The 16778-nt window shown below is 41.3% G+C and overlaps 2 non-coding genes across 2 annotated transcripts; both read right to left on the minus strand.

Annotated features, from left to right (window-relative positions):
- Positions 1–5446: 5446 nt before the first annotated feature.
- LOC130984178 (small nucleolar RNA R71) lies at positions 5447–5554 on the minus strand. The gene has a single exon (XR_009088128.1). It is a non-coding gene; the product is annotated as a small nucleolar RNA R71 (small nucleolar RNA).
- Positions 5555–13789: 8235 nt separating this feature from the next.
- On the minus strand, positions 13790–13897 carry LOC130984781 (small nucleolar RNA R71). The gene has a single exon (XR_009088691.1). It is a non-coding gene; the product is annotated as a small nucleolar RNA R71 (small nucleolar RNA).
- Positions 13898–16778: the final 2881 nt, after the last annotated feature.

Genomic DNA, 16778 nt, shown 5'->3' on the forward strand with positions numbered 1-16778 from the left:
GCTTCTCAGGTAAGCTTTCCAGAATGACTGTGATGAGCGGATAATTTGTACGCTTTTTGGCATTGTTTTTAGTATGTTTTTAGTATGATCTAGTTAGTTTTTGGTATATTTTTATTAGCTTTTAGTTAAAATTAACTTTTCTGAACTTTACTATGAGTTTGTGTGTTTTTCTGTAATTTCAGGTATTTTCTGGCTGAAATTGAGGGACCTGAGCAAAAATTTGATTCAGAGACTGAAAAGGACTGCAGATGCTGTTGGATTCTGACCTCCCTGCACTCGAAGTGGATTTTCTGGAGCTACAGAAGCCCAATTGGCGCGCTCTCAACGGCGTTGGAAAGTAGACATCCTGGGCTTTCCAGCAATATATGATAGTCCATACTTTGCTCAAGATTTGATGGCCCAAACCGGCGTTCAAAGTCACCTTTAGATTTCCCAGCGTTAAACGCCGGAACTGGCACCAGAGTGGGAGTTAAACGCCCAAACTGGCACAAAAGCTGGCGTTTAACTCCAAGAAGAGTCTCTACACGAAAATGCTTCATTGCTCAGCCCAAGCACACACCAAGTGGGCCCGGAAGTGGATTTTTATGTCATTTACTCATCTTTGTAATTCTTAAGCTACTAGTTCCCTATAAATAGGACATTTTACTACTATATTTTCATCTTTTGATCACTTTAGAGCTTTTGATCATGTTTTTATGATTGAACCCTCTTTGGGAGGCTGGCCATTCGGCCATGCCTAGACCTTGTTCTTATGTATTTTCAACGGTGGAGTTTCTACACACCATAGATTAAGGTGTGGAGCTCTGCTGTACCTCGAGTATTAATGCAATTACTATTGTTCTTCTATTCAATTCCGCTTGTTCTTATTCTAAGATATCACTTGTTCTTCAACTTGATGAATGTGATGATCCGTGACACTCATCATCATTCTCACCTATGAACGTGTGACTGACAACCACCTCCGTTCTACCTTCGATTGGGTGAATATCTCTTGGATTCCTGATACACGATGCATGGTTGATCGCCTGACAACCGAGTGCTCGCCTGACAACCGAGCCAGCCATTCCGTGAGATCAGAGTCTTCGTGGTATAGGCTAGAACTGATGGCAGCATTCAGGAGAATTCGGAAGGTCTAACCTTGTCTGTGGTATTCTGAGTAGGATTCAATGATTGAATGACTGTGACGTGCTTCAAACTCCTGAAGGCGGGGCGTTAGTGACAGACGCAAAAGAATCACTGGATTCTATTCTGGCCTGATTGAGAACCGACAGATGGATAGCCGTGCCGTGACAGGGTGCGTTGAACATTTCCACTGAGAGGATGGGAGGTAGCCACTGACAACGGTGAAACCCTTGCTTAAGCTTGCCATGGAAAGGAGTAAGAAGGATTGGATGAAGACAGTAGGAAAGCAGGGAGACGGAAGGGACAGCATCTTCATGCGCTTATCTGAAATTCCCACCAATGAATTACATAAGTATCTCTATCTTTATCTTTATGTTTTATTCGTATATCACCATATCCATTTGAGTTTGCCTGACTAAGATTTACAAGATGACCATAGCTTGCTTCATACCAACAATCTCTGTGGGATCGACCCTTACTCGCGTAAGGTTTATTACTTGGACGACCCAGTACACTTGCTGGTTAGTTGTGTGAAGTTGTGTTTATGCCACAGTATTGAACACCACGTTTTGGATTCATTACCGGGAATTATCTGAGTTGTGAAAAGAAGTGATCACAATTTTGCATATTGATGAGCGGATAATTTGTACCCTTTTTGGCATTGTTTTTAGTATGTTTTTAGTAGTTTTAGTTGAGTTTTTAGTATATTTTTATTAGTTTTTAGTTAAAATTCACTTTTCTGGACTTTACTATGAGTTTGTGTGTTTTTCTGTGATTTCAGGTATTTTCTGGCTGAAATTGAGGGACCTGAGCAAAAATCTGATTCAGAGACTGAAAAGGACTGCAGATGCTGTTGGATTCTGACCTCCCTGCACTCAAAGTGGATTTTCTGGAGCTACAGAAGCCCAATTTGCGCGCTCTCAACGGCGTTGGAAAGTAGACATCCTGGGCTTTCCAGCAATATATGATAGTCCATACTTTGCTCAAGATTTGATGGCCCAAACCGGCGTTCAAAGTCACCCTCAGGAATTCCAGCGTTAAACGCCGGAACTGGCACCAAAATGGGAGTTAAACGCCCAAACTGGCATAAAAGCTGGTGTTTAACTCCAAGAAGAGTCTCTACACGAAATTGCTTCATTGCTCAGCCCAAGCACACACCAAGTGGGCCCGAAAGTGGATTTTTATGTCATTTACTCATCTCTGTACACCCTAGGCTACTAGTTCTCTATATATAGGACCTTTTACTATTGTATTAGGGAGAGCTTTTGATCATGTTTTTATGATTGAACTCACTTCGGGAGGCTGGCCATTCGGCCATGCCTAGACCTTGTTCTTATATATTTTCAACGGTGGAGTTTCTACCCACCATAGATTAAGGTGTGGAGCTCTGCTGTACCTCGAGTATTAATGCAATTACTATTGTTCTTCTATTCAATTCCGCTTGTTCTTTGTCCAAGATATCACTTGTTCTTCAACTTGATGAATGTGATGATTCGTGACACTCATCATCATTCTCACCTATGAACAAGGTGACTGACAACCACTTCTGTTCTACAAGCAAACAAGGCTCTAGTGTTTATCTCTTGGATTCCTGATACACGATGCATGGTTGATCGCCTGACAACCGAGTGCTCGCCTGACAAACAAGCCAGCCATTCCGTGAGATCAGAGTCTTCGTGGTATAGGCGAGAACTGATGGCGGCATTCAAGAGAATCCGGAAGGTCTAACCTTGTCTGTGGTATTCTGAGTAGGATTCAATGATTGAATGACTGTGACGTGCTTCAAACTCCTAGCAGGCGGGGCGTTAGTGACAGACGCAAAAGAATCACTGGATTCTATTCCGGCCTGACCGAGAACCGACAGCTGATTAGCCATATGCTGTGACAGAGCATAGGAACGTTTTCACTGAGAGGATGGGAGGTAGCCACTGACAACGGTGAAACCCTTGCATAAGCTTGCCATGGAAAGGAGTAAGAAGGATTGGATGAAGACAGTAGGAAAGCAGAGAGACGGAAGGGAAGGCATCTTCATACGCTTATCTGAAGTTCCTACCAATGAATTACATAAGTACCTCTATCTTTATCTTTATTCTTTATTCGTATATCACTATACCCATTTGAGTCTGCCTGACTAAGATTTACAAGGTGACCATAGCTTGCTTCATACCAACAATCTCCGTGGGATCGACCCTTACTCGCGTAAGGTTTATTACTTGGACGACCCAGTGCACTTGCTGGTTAGTTGTGCAAAGTTGTGTTTATGCCATGGTATTGAGCACCAAGTTCTTGGGGCCATTACTAGGGATTATTTGAGTGTAGTGATCACAATTTCGCACACCAAGTTTTTGGCGCCGCTGCCGGGGATTGTTTTGTGTATGGACAACTGACGGTTCATCTTGTTGCTTAGATTAGGTATTTTTCTTCAGAGTTCTTAAGAATGAATTCTAGTGTTTCATGATGATCTGCTGAAATCTGGCTGGCTGAGAAGCCATGTCTAATCTTATTGGACGGAGTTTTCAACTTATCATCACAAGAGCTTGTTGATCTCTATCAATCTTGCTATTGGAGCAATGATCTGCTAAGGCTTGGTTGGCCATTGGCCATGTCTAGTGTTTTGGACCGAAGCTTTCTTTGAAAGCTTGGCTGGCTGTGAAGCCATGTCTAATTCCTGGACCGGAGTCTTAGACTAGCATTGCAATGATTCCTGGAATCCAAATTAAGAATTCTGAAACCTTTATTTTCCATTTTCATATAATTTTTGAAAAAGCACAAAAAAAATTACAAAACCATAAAAACCAAAAAAATATTTTATGTTTCTTGTTTGAGTCTAGTGTCTAATTTTAAGTTTGGTGTCTTGCATGCATTGTTTATTTGATCTTGGTTCTATTTTCAAGTCAATAGTACAGGGAACTGAAGATTCAGAACATGCAGCAGAGGAATTACACAGAAAAAGCTGGGCGTTCAAAACGCCCAGTGAAGAAGGACAGACTGGCGTTTAAACGCCAGCCAGGGTACCTGGTTGGGCGTTTAACGCCCAAAAAGGTAGCATTTTGGGCGTTAAACGCCAGAATGGATACCATTCTGGGCGTTTAACGCCAGGATGGCACAAGGGGGAGAATTTTGTTTTCAAATCAATTTTTTTTTCAAGTTTTCAAGGTTTTTCAAAATCAAATCTTTTTCAAATCAAATCTTTTCAATCAAATGTTTTCAAAATCAATTTCTTTCCTTTTTCAAAGATACTTACTAACAATTAATGATTTGATTGAACATCTCAAGTATATTGCCTTTTCTGTTGAGAAAGGTTTAATGTTTGAATCATATCTTTTCTTGTTAGGCAAGTCATTAATTTTTAAAATCAAATCTTTTTTTAAAAATGTTTTCAAATCATATTTTCTCAATCACATATTTTTAAAATCAATCATATCTTCTTAACCTCATCTTTTTCAAAATAGCTTTCAATCAAATCTTTTTGACTTCTAATTTCAAAATCTTTTTCAAAAATCACTTGATTTCTTTCCCACTCTTATTTTCGAAAATTAATTAGTGTTTTTCAAAATGTTTTCAATTTCTTTAACTTAATTTTCGAAAATTCTCTTCCCCTCTTCCCACATCCTTCTATTTATGGAGTACCACTCCTTCTCAATGCACAATTCGAACTCTCTCTGATTAAGTTCGAATTCTTCTACCTCTTTCTTCTATTTTTCTGTTCTTCTGACACCTCAAGGAATCTCTATACTGTGACATAGAGGATTCCACATTTTCTTGTTCTCTTCTCTTTCATATGAGCATGAGCAGAGACAAAGGCATTCTTGTTGAAGCTGACCCTGAACCTGAAAGGACCTTGAAGCGAAAGCTAAGAGAAGCTAAGGCACAACTCTCTGTAGAGGACCTAACAGAAATCTTCAAAGAAGAAGAACCCATGGCAGCCGAAAACAACAACAATGCAAACAATGCAAGGAAGGTGCTGGGTGACTTTACTGCACCTACTCCCGACTTCTATGGGAGAAGCATCTCTATCCCTGCCATTGGAGCAAACAACTTTGAGCTTAAGCCTCAATTAGTTTCTCTAATGCAACAGAATTGCAAGTTTCATGGACTTCCATTGGAAGATCCTCATCAGTTTTTAGCTGAATTCTTGCAAATCTGTGACACTGTCAAGACTAATGGGGTAGACCCTGAGGTCTACAGACTTATGCTATTCCCTTTTGCTGTAAGAGACAGAGCTAGGACATGGTTGGACTCACAACCTAAAGAAAGCCTGGACTCATGGGAAAAGCAAGTCAATGCCTTCTTGGCAAAGTTCTTTCCACCTCAAAAATTGAGTAAGCTTAGAGTGGAAGTCTAAACCTTCAGACAGAAGGATGGAGAATCCCTCTATGAAGCTTGGGAAAGATACAAACAATTGATCAGAAAATGTCCTTCTGACATGCTTTCTGAATGGAGCATCATAGGTATTTTCTATGATGGTCTCTCTGAACTATCCAAGATGTCTTTGGATAGCTCTGCTGGAGGATCTCTTCATTTGAAGAAGACGCCTACAGAAGCTCAAGAGCTGATTGAAATGGTTGCAAATAACCAATTCATGTACACTTCTGAAAGGAATCCTGTGAACAATGGGACTAATCAGAAGAAAGGAGTTCTTGAGATTGATACTCTGAATGCCATTTTGGCTCAGAACAAGATATTGACTCAACAAGTCAATTTGATTTCTCAAAGTCTGTCTGGAATGCAAAATGCACCAAGCAGTACTAAGGATGCTTCATCTGAAGAGGAAGCTTATGATCCTGAGAACCCTTCAATGGAAGAGGTGAATTACTTAGGAGAACCCTATGGAAACACCTATAATTCATCATGGAGAAATCACCCAAATTTCTCATGGAAAAACCAAGAGAAACCTCAACAAGGTTTCAACAACAATAATGGTGGAAGAAACAGGTTTAGCGATGGCAAGCCTTTTTCATCATCTTCTCAGCAATAGACAGAGAATTCTAAGCAGAACCCCTCTGACTTAGCAACTATGGTCTCTGATCTAATTAAAACCACTCAAAGTTTCATGACTGAAACAAGGTCCTCCATTAGGAATTTGGAGGCACAAGTGGGACAGCTGAGCAAGAAAGTTACTGAACTCCCTCCTAGTACTCTCCCAAGCAACACAGAAGAAAATCCAAAAGGAGAGTGCAAGGCCATCAACATGGCCGAATTTGGAGAGGAAGGAGAGGCAGTGAACGCCACTGAGGAAGACCTCAATGGGCGTGCACTGACCTCCATTGAGTTCCCCAATGAGGAACCATGGGAATCTGAGGCTCAAAATGAGACCATAGAGATTCCATTGGACTTACTTCTGCCTTTCATGAGCTCTGATGAGTATTCTTCCTCTGAAGAGGATGAGTATGTCACTGAAGAGCAAGTTGCTAAATACCTTGGAGCAATCATGAAGCTAAATGACAAGTTATTTGGAAATGAGACTTGGGAGAATGAACCTCCTTTGCTCACCAAAGAACTGGATGACTTGTCTAGGCAGAAATTACCTCAAAAGAGACAAGATCCTGGGAAGTTTTCAATACCTTGTACCATAGGCAACATGACCTTCAAGAAGGCTCTGTGTGACTTAAGGTCAAGTGTAAACCTCATGCCTCTCTCTGTAATGGAGAAGCTAGGGATCTTTGAGGTGCAAGCTGCAAGAATCTCATTAGAGATGGCAGACAACTCAAGAAAACAAGCTCATGGACTTGTAGAGGATGTTTTGGTGAAGATTGAAAACCATTACATCCCTGCTGATTTCATAGTCCTAGAGACTGGGAAGTGCATGGATGAAACCATCATCCTTGGCAGACCCTTCCTAGCCACAGCAAAGGCTGTGATTGATGTTGATAGAGGCGAACTGATCATTCAAGTGAATGAAGAATCCTTTGTGTTTAAGGCTCAAGGATATCCCTCTGTCACCATGGAGAGGAAGCTTGAAGAGCTTCTCTCAAATCAGAGTCAAAAAGAGCCCCCACAGTCAAACTCTAAGTTTGGTGTTGGGAGGCCACAACCAAACTCTAAGTTTGGTGTTGAACCCCCACATTCAAACTCTATGTTTGGTGTTGGGAGGTTCCAACATTGCTCTGAGAAAATGTGAGGCTCCATGAGAGCCATCTGTCAAGCTACTAACATTAAAGAAGCGCTTGTTGGAAGGCAACCCAATGTTATATGTTATCTAGTTCTCTTTGTTATTTTATGTTTTTTGTAGGTTGATGATCATAAGGAGACACAAAATCAATTGAAAAAGCAAAAACAGAATGAAAAACAGGAAGAAAAATAGCACACCCTGGAGGAAGAACCCACTGGCGTTTAAACGCCAGTGAGGCTAGCAATTGGGCGTTTAACGCCCAGTCTGGCACCATTCTGGGCGTTTAACGCCAGAAAGGGGCACCAGACTGGCGTTAAACGCCAGGAATGGGCACCAGCCCGGCGTTTAACGCCAGAAATGGCTCAAAACGTGATTTTGAATGCCATTTGGTGCAGGGATGACTTTTCCTTGACACCACAGGATTTGTGGACCCCACAGGATCCCCACCAACCCCACCACTCTCTCTCTCTTCTTCACCCATTCACCAATCACCTCAACTCCTCTTCCCCAAAAACCCTTCACCTATCAAATCCCATCTTTCTCTTCACCACTCACATCCATCCTCCATAAAATCCCACCTACCTCACCATTCAAATTCAAACCACTTTCAAACCCACCCTCACTTGACCGAACCATGACCCCCCCTCTCCTATATAAACCCTTCTTCACCCCTTCATTTTCACACAACCTAAACACCACTTCTCCCCCTCTTTGGCCGAACACAAAAGCCATTCCCTTCTTCCTCATTTCTTCTTCTTCTACTCTCTTCTTTCTTCTTTTGCTCGAGGACGAGCAAACCTTTTAAGTTTGGTGTGGTAAAAGCGTTGCTTTTTCGTTTTTCCATAACCATTTATGGTATCCAAGGCCGGAGAAACCTCTAGAAAGAGGAAAGGGAAGGCAAAAAGCTTCCACCTCCGAGTCATGGGAGATGGAAAGATTCATCTCAAGGGTGCATCAAGACCACTTCTATGAAGTTGTGGCCTTGAAGAAGGTGATCCCCGAGGTCCCTTTTTCACTCAAAAAGGGTGAATATCCAGAAATCCGACATGAGATCCGAAGAAGAGGTTGGGAAATTCTTACCAACCCCATTCAACAAGTCGGAATCTTAATGGTTCAAGAGTTCTATGCCAATGCATGGATCACCAAGAACCATGATCAAAGTGTGAACCCGGACCCAAAGAATTATCTTACTATGGTTCGGGGGGAAATACTTGGATTTTAGTCCGGAAAGTGTAAGGTTGGCATTCAATTTGCCCATGATGCAAGGAGATGAACACCCTTACACTAGAAGGGTCAACTTTGATCAAAGGTTAGACCAAGTCCTCACAGTCATATGTGAAGAGGGCGCACAATGGAAGAGAGATTCAAGAGGCAAGCCGGTTCAATTGAGAAGGCATGACCTCAAGCCCGTGGCTAGAGGATGGTTGGAGTTTATCCAACGCTCAGTCATTCCCACTAGCAACCGGTCCGAAGTTACTCTAGACCGGGCCATCATGATTCATAGCATCATGATTGGAGAAGAAGTGGAAGTTCATGAGGTTATAGCCCAAGAACTCTATAAGGTGGCGGACAAGTCTTCTACCTTAGCAAGGTTAGCCTTTCCTCATCTCATTTGTCACCTCTGTTATTCAGTTGGAGTTGACATAGAGGGAGACATCCCCATTGATGAGGATAAACCCATCACTAAGAAAAAGATGGAGCACACAAGAGACCCCTCTCATCATGAGATCCCTGAGATACCCCAAGGGATGCACTTTCCTCCACAAAACTATTGGGAGCAACTGAACACCTCCCTAGGAGAACTGAGTTCCAACATGGGACAACTAAGGGTGGAGCACCAAGAACACTCCATCATCCTCCATGAAATTAGAGAAGATCAAAGAATCATGAGAGAGGAGCAACAAAGACAAGGAAGAGACATTGAGGAGCTCAAGCACTCCATAGGATCTTCAAGAGGAAGAAAGAGCCGCCATCACTAAGGTGGACCCGTTCTTTAATCTTCCTGTTTTTCGAAAATTAATGCTTATGTTTGTCCATGTTTGTGTCTTGTGATCATTAGTGTCTTAGTGTCTATGCCTTAAAGTTATGAATTTCCTATGAATCCATCACCTTTCTTAAATAAACAAATGTTCTTAAATTGAAAAAGAAAAAGAATTGCATGAATTTTGAATTTTATAGCAGTTTAATTATTTTGATGTGGTGGCATTACCTTTGTCTTCTGAATGTATGCTTAAACAGTGCATATGTCTTTTGAATTTGTGGTTCATGAATGTTGGCTCTTGAAAGAATAATGAAAAAGGAGACATGTTACTGAGGATCTGAAAAATCATTAAAAATGATTCTTGAAGCAAGAAAAAGCAGTGAATACGAAAAAAAAAACCGAAAAAAAAAGAAAAAGAAGAAATAGAAAAAGAAAGAAAAAAAAGAATAAAGTTGTGATCCAAGGCAAAAAGAGTGTGCTTAAGAACCCTGGACACCTCTAATTGGGGACTCTAGCAAAGCTGAGTCACAATCTGAAAAGGTTCACCCAATTATGTGTCTGTGGCATGTATGTATCCGGTGGTAATACTGGAAGACAGAGTGCTTTGGGCCACGGCCAAGACTCATAAAGTAGCTGTGTTCAAGAATCATCATACTTAACTAGGAGAATCAATAACACTATCTGGATTCTGAGTTCCTAAAGAAGCCAATCATTCTGAATTTCAAAGGATAGAGTGAGATGCCAAAACTGTTCAGAGGCAAAAAAGCTAAAAGCCCCGCTCATCTAATTAATACTGATCTTCATAGATGTTTTTAGAGTTCATTGCATATTCTCTTCTTTTTATCTCATTTGATCTTCAGTTGCTTGGGGACAAGCAACAATTTAAGTTTGGTGTTGTGATGAGCGGATAATTTGTACCCTTTTTGGCATTGTTTTTAGTATGTTTTTAGTAGTTTTAGTTGAGTTTTTAGTATATTTTTATTAGTTTTTAGTTAAAATTCACTTTTCTGGACTTTACTATGATTTTGTGTGTTTTTCTGTGATTTCAGGTATTTTCTGGCTGAAATTGAGGGACCTGAGCAAAAATCTGATTCAGAGACTGAAAAGGACTGCAGATGCTGTTGGATTCTGACCTCTCTGCACTCGAAGTGGATTTTCTGGAGCTACAGAAGCCCAATTGGCGCGTTCTCAACGGCGTTGGAAAGTAGACATCCTGGGCTTTCCAGAAATATATGATAGTCCATACTTTGCCCAAGATTTGATGGCCCAAACCGGCGTTCAAAGTCACCCTCAGGAATTCCAGCGTTAAACGCCGGAACTGGCACCAAAATGGGAGTTAAACGCCCAAACTGGCATAAAAGCTGGCGTTTAACTCCAAGAAGAGTCTCTACACGAAATTGCTTCATTGCTCAGCCCAAGCACACACCAAGTGGGCCCGGAAGTAGATTTTTATGTCATTTACTCATCTCTGTACACCCTAGGCTACTAGTTCTCTATATATAGGACCTTTTACTATTGTATTAGGGAGAGCTTTTGATCATGTTTTTATGATTGAACTCACTTCGGGAGGCTGGCCATTCGGCCATGCCTAGACCTTGTTCTTATGTATTTTCAACGGTGGAGTTTCTACACACCATAGATTAAGGTGTGGAGCTCTGCTGTACCTCGAGTATTAATGTAATTACTATTGTTCTTCTATTCAATTCCGCTTGTTCTTTGTCCAAGATATCACTTGTTCTTCAACTTGATGAATGTGATGATCCGTGACACTCATCATCATTTTCACCTATGAATAAAGTGACTGACAACCACTTCTGTTCTACAAGCAAACAAGGCTCTAGTGTTTATCTCTTGGATTCCTGATACACGATGCATGGTTGATCGCCTGACAACCGAGTGCTCGCCTGACAAACGAGCCAGCCATTCCGTGAGATCAGAGTCTTCGTGGTATAGGCGAGAACTGATGGCGGCATTCAAGAGAATCTGGAAGGTCTAACCTTGTCTGTGGTATTCTGAGTAGGATTCAATGATTGAATGACTGTGACGTGCTTCAAACTCCTAGCAGGCGGGGCGTTAGTGACAGACGCAAAAGAATCACTGGATTCTATTCCGGCCTGACCGAGAACCGACAGCTGATTAGCCATATGCTGTGACAGAGCATAGGAACGTTTTCACTGAGAGGATGGGAGGTAGCCACTGACAACGGTGAAACCCTTGCATAAGCTTGCCATGGAAAGGAGTAAGAAGGATTGGATGAAGACAGTAGGAAAGCAGAGAGACGGAAGGGAAGGCATCTTCATACGCTTATCTGAAGTTCCTACCAATGAATTACATAAGTACCTCTATCTTTATCTTTATGCTTTATTCGTATATCACTATACCCATTTGAGTCTGCCTGACTAAGATTTACAAGGTGACCATAGCTTGCTTCATACCAACAATCTCCGTGGGATCGACCCTTACTCGCGTAAGGTTTATTACTTGGACGACCCAGTGCACTTGCTGGTTAGTTGTGCAAAGTTGTGTTTATGCCATGGTATTGAGCACCAAGTTCTTGGGGCCATTACTAGGGATTATTTGAGTTGTGAAAAGTAGTGATCACAATTTTGCACACCACATATCAAGTTTTTTGGCGCCGTTGCCGGGGATTGTTTCGTGTATGGACATCTGGCGGTTCATCTTGTTGCTTAGATTAGGTATTTTTCAAAATTCTTAAGAATGAGTTCTAGAGTTTCATGATGATCCGTTGAAGTCTGGCTGGCTGTGAAGCCATGTCTAATCTTATTGGACCGAGGTTTCAACTGATCATCACAAGAGCTTGTTGATTTCTATCAATCTTGCTATTGGAGCAATGATCTGCTAAGGCTTGGCTGGCCATTGGCCATGTCTAGTGTTTTGGACCGAAGCTTTCTTTGAAAGCTTGGCTGGCTGTGAAGCCATGTCTAATTCCTGGACCGGAGTCTTAGACTAGCATTGCAATGATTCCTGGAATCCAAATTAAGGATTCTGAAACCTTTATTTTCTATTTCCATATAATTTTCGAAAAATCCAAAAAAAAAATTTTCAAAATCATAAAAACCAAAAATATTTTATGTTTTTTTTGTTGAGTCTAGTGTCTAATTTTAAGTTTGGTGTCTTGCATGCATTGTTTATTTGATCTTGGTTCTATTTTCAAGTCAATAGTACAGGGAACTGAAGATTCAGAACATGTAGCAGAGGAATTACACAGAAAAAGCTGGGCGTTCAAAATGCCCAGTGAAGAAGGCAGACTGGCATTTAAACGCCAGCCAGGGTGCCTGGTTGGGCGTTTAACGCCCAAAAAGGTAGTGCATTGGGCGTTAAACGCCAGAATGTGCACCATTCTGGGTGTTTAACGCCAGGATGGCACAAGAGGGAAGATTCTGTTTTTAATTCAGATTTTTTTCAAGTTTTCAAAGTTTTTCAAAATCAAATCTTTTTCAAATCATATCTTTTCAATCAAATCTTTTTCAAAATCAATTTCTTTCTTTTTTCAAAGATACTTGCTAACAATTAATGATTTGATTGAACAATTCAAGTATGTTGCCTTTTCTGTTGAGAAAGGTTTAATGTTTGAATCATATCTTTTCTTGTTAGGCAAGTCATTAATTTTTAAAATCAAATCTTTTTAAATCATTTTCAAATCATATCTTTTCAATCATATCTTTTTAAAAGCATAATTTTTCAAACATATCTTTTTAATCACATCTTTTTCAAAAATAGTTTTCAATCATATTTTTTTTAAAATCTTTTTCAAAAATCACTTGATTTCTTTCCCACTGCTGGTTTTCGAAAATAAATTAAAGTTTTTCAAAATGTTTTCAAAATCTTTCACTTAATTTTCGAAAATTTCTTCCTCTCTTCTCACATCCTTCTATTTATGGAGTACCACTCCTTCTCAATACACAATTCGAACTCTATCTGATTAAGTTCGAATTCTTCTACCTCTTCGTTCTAATTTTCTTCTTCTCTGACACCTCAAGGATTCTCTATACTGTGACATAGAGGATTCCACATTTTCTTGTTCTCTTCTCTTTCATATGAGCAGGAACAAAGACAAAAGCATTCTTGTTGAAGCTGACCCTGAACCTGAAAGGACCTTGAAGCGAAAGCTATGAGAAGCTAAGGCACAACTCTCTGTAGAGGACCTAACAGAAATCTTCAAAGAAGAAGACATGGCAGCCGAAAACACAACAATGCAAACAATGCAAGGAAGGTGCTGGGTGACTTTACTGCACCTACTCTCGACTTCTATGGGAGAAGCAAACAACTTTGAGCTTAAGCCTCAATTAGTTTCTCTAATGCAACAGAATTGCAAGTTCCATGGACTTCCATTGGAAGATCCACATCAGTTCTTAGCTGAATTCTTGCAAATCTGTGACACTGTCAAGACTAATGGGGTTGACCCTGAGGTCTACAGACTTATGCTATTCCCTTTTGCTGTAAGAGACAGAGCTAGGACATAGTTGGACTCACAACCTAAAGAAAGCCTGGGCTCATGGGAAAAGCTAGTCAATGCCTTCTTGGCAAAGTTCTTTCCACCTCAAAAATTGAGTAAGCTTAGAGTGGAAGTCCAAACCTTCAGACAGAAGGATGGAGAATCCCTCTATGAAGCTTGGGAAAGATACAAACAATTGATCATAAAATGTCCTTCTGACATGCTTTCTGAATGGAGCATCATAGGTATTTTCTATGATGGTCTCTCTGAACTATCCAAGATGTCTTTGGATAGCTCTGCTAGAGGATCTCTTCATCTGAAGAAGACGCCTACAGAAGCTCAAGAACTAATTGAAATGGTTGCAAATAACCAATTCATGTACACTTCTGAAAGGAATCCTGTGAACAATGGGACAAATCAGAAGAAAGGAGTTCTTGAGATTGATACTCTGAATGCCATTCTGGCTCAGAACAAGATATTGACTCAACAAGTCAATTTGATTTCTCAAAGTCTGTCTGGAATGCAAAATACACCAAGCAGTACTAAGGATGCTTCATCTGAAGAAGAAGCTTATGATCCTGAGAACCCTTCAATGGAAGAGGTGAATTACCTAGGAGAACCCTATGGAAACACCTATAATTCTTCATGGAGAAATCATCCAAATTTCTCATGGAAGGATCAACAGAGACCTCAACAAGGTTTCAACAACAATAATGGTGGAAGAAACAGGTTTAGCAATAGCAAGCCTTTTCCATCATCTTCTCAGCAACAGACAGAGAATTCTAAGCAGAACCACTCTGACTTAGCAACCATGGTCTCTGATCTAATCAAAACCACTCAAAGTTTTATGACTGAAACAAGGTCCTCCATTAGGAATTTGGAGGCACAAGTGGGACAGCTGAGCAAGAAAGTTACTGAACTCCCTTCTAGTACTCTCCCAAGCAATACAGAAGAAAATCCAAAAGGAGAGTGCAAGGCCATCAACATGGCCGAATTTGGAGAGGAAGGAGAGGAAGTGAACGCCACTGAGGAAGACCTCAATAGGCGTGCACTGACCTCCAATGAGTTCCCTAATGAGGAACCATGGGAATCTGAGGCTCAAATTGAGACCATAGAGATTCCATTTGATTTACTTCTGCCATTCATGAGCTCTGATGAGTATTCTTCCTCTGAAGAGGATGAGTATGTCACTGAAGAGCAAGTTGCTAAATACCTTGGAGCAATCATGAAGCTAAATGACAAGTTATTTGGAAATGAGACTTGGGAGAATGAACCCCCTTTGCTCACCAAAGAATTGGATGACTTGTCTAGGCAGAAATTACCTCAAAAGAGGCAGGACCCTGGAAAGTTCTCCATACCTTGTACCATAGGCACCATGACCTTCAAGAAGGCTCTGTGTGACTTAGGGTCAAGTGTAAACCTCATGCCTCTCTCTGTAATGGAGAAGCTAGGGATCTTTGAGGTGCAAGCTGCAAGAATCTCACTAGAGATGGCAGACAATTCAAGAAAACAAGCTTATGGACTTGTAGAGGATGTTTTGGTGAAGATTGAAGACCATTACATCCCTGCTGATTTCATAGTCCTAGAGACTGGGAAGTGCATGGATGAATCTATCATCCTTGGCAGACCCTTCCTAGCCACAGCAAAGGCTGTGATTGATGTTGATGGAGGTGAACTGATCATTCAAATGAATGAAGCATCCTTTGTGTTTAAGGCTCAAGGATATCCCTCTGTCACCATGGAGAGGAAGCATGAAGAGCTTCTCCCAAATCAGAGTCAAACAGAGCCCCCACAGTCAAACTCTAAGTTTGGTGTTGGGAGGCCACAACCAAACTCTAAGTTTGGTGTTGAACCCCCACATTCAAACTCTAAGTTTGGTGTTGGGAGGTTCCAACATTGCTCTGAGCATTTGTGAGGCTCCATGAGAGCCCTCTGTCAAGCTACTGACACTAAAGAAGCGCTCGTTGGGAGGCAACCCAATGTCATATTTTATCTATTTTCCTTTGTTATTTTATGTTTTCTGTAGGTTGATGATCATGAGAAGTCACAAAATCAATTGAGAAAGCAAAAATAGAATGAAAAACAGGAAGAAAAACAGCACACCCTGGAGGAAGAACCTACTGGCGTTTAAACGCCAGTAAGGCTAGCAGATGGGCGTTTAACGCCCAGTCTGGCACCATTCTGGGCGTTTAACGCCAGAAAGGGGCACTAGACTGGCGTTAAACGCCAGGAAAGGGCAAGAACCTGGCGTTAAACGCCAGAAATGGGCACCAGCCCGGCGTTTAACGCCAGAATTGGCTCAAAACGCATTTTTGCATGCCATTTGGTGCAGGGATGACTTTTCCTTGACACCTCAGGATCTGTGGACCCCACAGGATCCCCACCAACCCCACCACCCTCTTTCTTCTTCACCCATTCACCAATCACCTCAATACCTCTTCCCCAAAAACCCTTCACCTATCAAATCCCATCTTTCTCTTCACCACTCACATCCATCCTTCATAAAACCCCACCTACCCCACCATTCAAATTCAAACCACTTTCCCTCCCAAACCCACCCAAACATTACCGAACCATGAGCCCCCCCTCCCCTATATAAACCCTTCTTCCATCCCTCATTTTCCCACAACCTAAACACCACTTCTTCCCCTTTTTGGCCGAACACAAAGCCATTCCCTTCTTCCTCTTTTCTTCTTCTTCTACTCTCTTCTTTCTTCTTTTTCTCGAGGACGAGCAAACCTTTTAAGTTTGGTGTGGTAAAAGCATTGCTTTTTGTTTTTCCATAACCATTTATGGCATCCAAGGCCGGAGAAACCTCTAGAAAGAGGAAAGGGAAGGCAAAAGCTTCCACCTCCGAGTCATGGGAGATGGAGAGATTCATCTCAAGGGTGCATCAAGACCACTTCTATGAAGTTGTGGCCTTGAAGAAGGTGATCCCCGAGGTCCCTTATTCACTCAAAAAGAGTGAATATCCGGAAATCCGACATGAGATCCGAAGAAGAGGTTGGGAAGTTCTTACCAACCCCATTCAACAAGTCGGAATCTTAATGGTTCAAGAGTTCTATGCCAATACATGGATCACCAAGAACCATGATCAAAGTGTGAAC

Source organism: Arachis stenosperma, chromosome 5 (genome assembly GCF_014773155.1).
Source record: "Arachis stenosperma cultivar V10309 chromosome 5, arast.V10309.gnm1.PFL2, whole genome shotgun sequence".
Classification (NCBI taxonomy): domain Eukaryota; kingdom Viridiplantae; phylum Streptophyta; class Magnoliopsida; order Fabales; family Fabaceae; genus Arachis; species Arachis stenosperma.